This window comes from Triturus cristatus, chromosome 12 (genome assembly GCF_964204655.1).
Source record: "Triturus cristatus chromosome 12, aTriCri1.1, whole genome shotgun sequence".
Taxonomy (NCBI): Eukaryota; Metazoa; Chordata; class Amphibia; order Caudata; family Salamandridae; genus Triturus; species Triturus cristatus.
The window spans coordinates 719,497,070-719,503,069 of NC_140595.1; the positions used below are offsets into that span (position 1 = coordinate 719,497,070).

The window sequence follows — 6,000 nt, forward strand, 5'->3', positions numbered from 1 at the left end:
AGTGATGCCTCTGCACCTCAAACACAGTCGGTCGTGGAGGCACAACACAGCCGCAATCACCAGTTTCCCTCGCCAGTCCAAAACCAGGGGAAATGACGAGTCTTTAATTAAAAGTCAACATGCGTCCCCCAGCAACACAATTGACGCGTAGTCTAGATGATAATAGCGGGTAAGAAAAAAAAATCGGTAGTCCAGTGAAAAATATCCTCGCATCCAGATCAGTGTTAAACATGGGCAGTAGATAAAGGTGTAGAATAAATGGTGGACATCACAATCCAAGGTGAAACAGTCCAGAGGGGCACCCGTGAAGTAGATAAGTCAACAGCACATCACAATCCAAGGTGAAACAGTGCAGAGGAGCACACGTGAAGTAGATATCTCAACAGCAGTTTAGCACCCTTGGTGATTTTGGGAATGTTGAGATCTTTCCATTATTGAAATTAATCCTTTATGGTATATCCCATCCTCTGTCGCCAAATGTATAGAGGTACACCACTCATGAAGGCTTGACGTAGATTTATTCCACAGAAAGATCCCATCCACATTAGCAGGTCTTGTAGGGATGAAAGCTAGGCTGCAACTGTCTTGCTAGTGATTACATCATAAGACTCATACAGATGAAAACATTCTTCAATGCCTAGCAACAGGAGTAGCATCTCAGGATGCCACACGCTGTCTTTGCTCAACCTAAAAACGGACTGGTCTCTGCCCAGCAGCACCGCGCATGCGCAATCATGTTTCAGTGAGTTGTTTCCTGTTCCGCAGATTCTCTCGCTAGACCGCAGCACAATTTGTACCAAGCACCGCTGTACTGACTACTCTCAACCCTTCACTGCCTGTATCTTTTTTTTATAGTCCTTTCTCGACTCTTCTCCACAGCCAATACTTTCATAAACCTTGCTCACTTGTTGCACTTTTTTCTCTGATCGCTTCGAGTGCACACATTATACGTAGCAAACCCCATTAGCTTATTTTTCCCTGAGCTTTCCTTTTCTAAGTCGTTTGCCTTTTTTCATTTATCATTTGAAGAAGATCAGTCTCGGTGGACTGTGCACAGTAGTATTTCATGTATTTTTTCTGGTAAAATAAATGTATATTGTGCAGGTGTGGCCGAGTGCTTAAGGCGATGGACTAGAAATCCATTGGGGTTTCCCTGCGCAGGTTCGAATCCTGCAGACTGCAAGATGTTCTTTTAAGAATTAATTCACATTTTCAATTATTGGTGTGCTTTGTTAAGCATCATTACGTCATGCGGTACTCACTCCCACTGAGAGAAGCATTGCTCTCCACAATGCAACAGTGCTACTACGCATTATATGCAGGGCCTCTGGGATTCAGCGGCAGGAGAGGAGGATCCGGGCAACCACCACCACGGAGCTCACACCCAATAAATCCTAACAGGGTGATGACAAGAGGACCCAGCAGTAAACAGGAGGCACCAAGCTTTGGGGGACAAATACATCTATGCACGAGGTGTGGTGGCATAAAAGCCATCTATGCACGAGGTGACATCAAAGCCATCTATGCATGAGGTGACATCAGAGCATCTATGCACGATGTGGCATCACAGACATCTACCTATGAGGTGGAATCAAAGACATCTACGCATGAGGTGACATCAAAGACATCTGCGCATGAGGCGGCATCAAAGACATCTATGCACATGGTGGCTTTCTGAAGATTAGAGGTACTGTCAACACTTGTGGCCTTAGATAAAATTGAGAAAGGAGCTTCTCTGAAGGAGATGCTAACTGTGAGAGGCGTGAGGCCTGGGCTACAGGCTGCCATACTACCGGTGAGGCTCAAGGCTAGAACACAGAGACAGACACTAAGTACTCGAGTCTGGGTCGGTCCTCAAGCGACCCACCACCACTTACTTATCTCCTCAGCCCTACCTGTCCTTGATGTGTGTGGTGCTGTGTGATGTAGAGGTCGGGTGTCCCTCTACATCCCTTCCCACATTGGTTAGCAAGTCCTTTACTCCGCACACATAGTCTTTAAGTCTCTATTACGGGATTGGATGGGGCCGTAGATTGTACCACTGGCAACTTGGAACGTCATCCGTACAGGTGAAAATGTTGGGACCCCTAGCTGATTGCCAGCGACTCTCTCAATTTGTGCATACTTCGTTTCAGTCACCGTGAGTGCCCTGCCTCCGTAGGCAGTGGTAACTCACTCTCCTGGAGAGGTTTCCTGAGTAAGGATGGTTCCAGTTCTACCTGGCTGGCATCCACAATCAATTCTGTACGACAGCGAGGCATGAAAACCACCATGGTGGTGTCTCTAAGGAGGGCACGTTTGACCTCTTCAAAGGTGTTGCTTGTTTTCCGAACCCATGCCCACATGGTCCCTGCTTTGCCTTCAATAAAAACTTCAAATCTCCTGAGGACAGCGGATCTGTCCAAGAAGAACCAAACTCCAAGAACCACCACAGGGAAGACCAACCCTGGTCGACGTGACTCCCTGCTGCACAAGAACTCCAAGAACCACCACAGGTAAGGACCACCACTGGTGTCGACGTGTCTCACTATGATCCAAAGATCTCCCAAAGACCACAGTGGTAGAGGACTGACACTTCTGTCGACATCACTCTGCCCTGCCCACAGGCGCCCTGCAACTGGACAACCTCCACCACCTCGAGGGATCCTCTCGAGCCCACAACCCGAGTTGCCCACAGCTCATGGCCCGAGAGCCTGTACCCTCCTGCTGGTGGCCCTGCTGGTCACCTCCTGTAATGCTGACCTGACCAGTATGTCTCCAAGGCAATACAGCACCAGTGGATCAGCATCCGAACTCCAGCAATACTCTGCCAGCAACTGTACCTGTGCTGTCTGCCTGAAGAAACCTATCCTGCTCCTTGCTTACGCTGACCACGGGGTCGAAGAACACTACCGGAATCGACCACCTCGGCAAAGGTATCAAAATCCGCACTGTATGGGTGTACTAGCCCCCCATGACCGACCCTGCACTCCGTGTGGGTCTGACCACACGACTGGAACTGTAAGTTACACCACTCACTTGATTCCCTCCTCAGGGATCCTGAACTATGAGAATACTGCACTGTCAATTTAAGAACATGAAAAGTAGCTCCACTTGAAACATACTTACCTTATTATGAAGTCTGGTTTTAAAAATAAAAATACCAACAAAGTACAATTTTATTAAATTGGTCCGGATCTGCTTCTTCAGTCATGTGTCCATTATTGATCCGGTGTGTGCAATAAATGTCTTACACTCATCTGTGTTCGGCCTAGGGCTGCTTGCCCACACTACCACAAATAGAGCACTTTGGGTTTTGCATTCAGCCCTGTACACTTTTGGGGAATCCCTGGACTCTGTCCACGGTGTCACCTCCTATTGGTGAGATCATATACAGAGCCAGCTTCCTACACCAGGCATTCACACACAGGCGCTCACATATATTCACAATACTCACTCCCAAATATTCATACTTACACTCCCACACACACCAATAATTTAAAGAAACCACACTTACCTGCACAGCTCTGCCTCAGAGATGCCAGGAGGGTTGGGACTGATGCCTTCCCTCATTGGCTGATTAGGTCAGCCAAAGAGGGTAGGCACCAGTCCCTACCTCATCACAGAGTTCCAAAGAAGGAGCAGGGCTCGCGAGGAGATGAATGCTGCTAGCTTTCGATGCTCGATCGCGAGGTGAGTGCGCGCAGACAATTTGAATGATGCCTGTGCACCCTGAGACCTCGGAGTCGATCGTGAGGGCATCAAACCGCCAATAAATTAAGTGATGCCTCTGCACCTCAAACACAGTCGGTCGTGGAGGCACAACACAGCCGCAATCACCAGTTTCCCTCGCCAGTCCAAAACCAGGGGAAATGACGAGTCTTTAATTAAAAGTCAACATGCGTCCCCCAGCAACACAATTGACGCGTAGTCTAGATGATAATAGCGGGTAAGAAAAAAAAATCGGTAGTCCAGTGAAAAATATCCTCGCATCCAGATCAGTGTTAAACATGGGCAGTAGATAAAGGTGTAGAATAAATGGTGGACATCACAATCCAAGGTGAAACAGTCCAGAGGGGCACCCGTGAAGTAGATAAGTCAACAGCACATCACAATCCAAGGTGAAACAGTGCAGAGGAGCACACGTGAAGTAGATATCTCAACAGCAGTTTAGCACCCTTGGTGATTTTGGGAATGTTGAGATCTTTCCATTATTGAAATTAATCCTTTATGGTATATCCCATCCTCGGTCGCCAAATGTAAAGAGGTACACCACTCATGAAGGCTTGACGTAGATTTATTCCACAGAAAGATCCCATCCACATTAGCAGGTCTTGTAGGGATGAAAGCTAGGCTGCAACTGTCTTGCTAGTGATTACATCATAAGACTCATACAGATGAAAACATTCTTCAATGCCTAGCAACAGGAGTAGCATCTCAGGATGCCACACGCTGTCTTTGCTCAACCTAAAAACGGACTGGTCTCTGCCCAGCAGCACCGCACATGCGCAATCATGTTTCAGTGAGTTGTTTCCTGTTCTGCAGATTCTCTCCCTAGACCGCAGCACAATTTGTACCAAGCACCGCTGTACTGACTACTCTCAACCCTTCACTGCCTGTATCTTTTTTTTATAATCCTTTCTCGACTCTTCTCCACAGCCAATACTTTCATAAACCTTCCTCACTTGTTGCACTTTTTTCTCTGATCGCTTCGAGTGCACACATTATACGTAGCAAACCCCATTAGCTTATTTTTCCCTGAGCTTTCCTTTTCTAAGTCGTTTGCCTTTTTTCATTTATCATTTGAAGAAGATGAGTCTCGGTGGACTGTGCACAGTAGTATTTCATGTATTTTTTCTGGTAAAATAAATGTATATTGTGTAGGTGTGGCCGAGTGCTTAAGGCGATGGACTAGAAATCCATTGGGGTTTCCCTGCGCAGGTTCGAATCCTGCAGACTGCGAGATGTTCTTTTAAGAATTAATTCACATTTTCAATTATTGGTGTGCTTTGTTAAGCATCATTACGTCATGCGGTACTCACTCCCACTGAGAGAAGCATTGCTCTCCACAATGCAACAGTGCTACTACGCATTATATGCAGGGCCTCTGGGATTCAGCGGCAGGAGAGGAGGATCCGGGCAACCACCACCACTGAGCTCACACCCAATAAATTCTAACAGGGTGATGACAAGAGGACACAGCAGTAAACAGGAGGCACCAAGCTTTGGGGGACAAATACATCTATGCACGAGGTGTGGTGGCATAAAAGCCATCTATGCACGAGGTGACATCAAAGCCATCTATGCACGAAGCAACATCAAAGCCATCTATGCATGAGGTGACATCAGAGCATCTATGCACAAGGTGGCATCACAGACATCTACCTATGAGGTGGAATCAAAGACATCTACGCATGAGGTGACATCAAAGACATCTGCGCATGAGGCAGCATCAAAGACATCTATGCACATGGTGGCTTTCTGAAGATTAGAGGTACTGTCAACACTTGTGGCCTTAGATAAAATTGAGAAAGGAGCTTCTCTGAAGGAGATGCTAACTGTGAGAGGCGTGAGCCCTGGGCTACAGGCTGCCTACTACTGGTGAGGCTCAAGGCTAGAACACAGAGACAGACACTAAGTACTCGAGTCTGGGTCGGTCCTCAAGCGACCCACCACCACTTACTTATCTCCTCAGCCCTACCTGTCCTTGATGTGTGTGGTGTTGTGTGACGTAGAGGTCGGGTGTCCCTCTACATCCCTTCCCACATCCCTTCCCACAAGTCCTTTACTCTGCACACATAGTCTTTAAGTCTCTATTACGGGATTGGATGGGGCCGTAGATTGTACCACTGGCAACTTGGAACATCATCCGTACAGGTGAAAATGTTGGGACCCCTAGCTGATGGCCAGCGACTCTCTCAATTTGTGCATACTTCGTTTCAGTCACCGTGAGTGCCCTGCCGCCGTAGGCAGTGGTAACTCACTCTCCTGGAGAGGTTTCCTGAGTAAGGATGGTTCCAG

At 47.5% G+C, this 6,000-nt stretch overlaps 2 non-coding genes across 2 annotated transcripts; both read left to right on the forward strand.

The window, feature by feature from the left end:
• Positions 1–1,100: 1,100 nt before the first annotated feature.
• TRNAS-AGA (transfer RNA serine (anticodon AGA)) lies at positions 1,101–1,182 on the forward strand. The gene has a single exon. It is a non-coding gene; the product is annotated as a tRNA-Ser (tRNA).
• A 3,677-nt stretch (positions 1,183–4,859) lies between these two features.
• Positions 4,860–4,941, forward strand: TRNAS-AGA (transfer RNA serine (anticodon AGA)). The gene has a single exon. It is a non-coding gene; the product is annotated as a tRNA-Ser (tRNA).
• Positions 4,942–6,000: the final 1,059 nt, after the last annotated feature.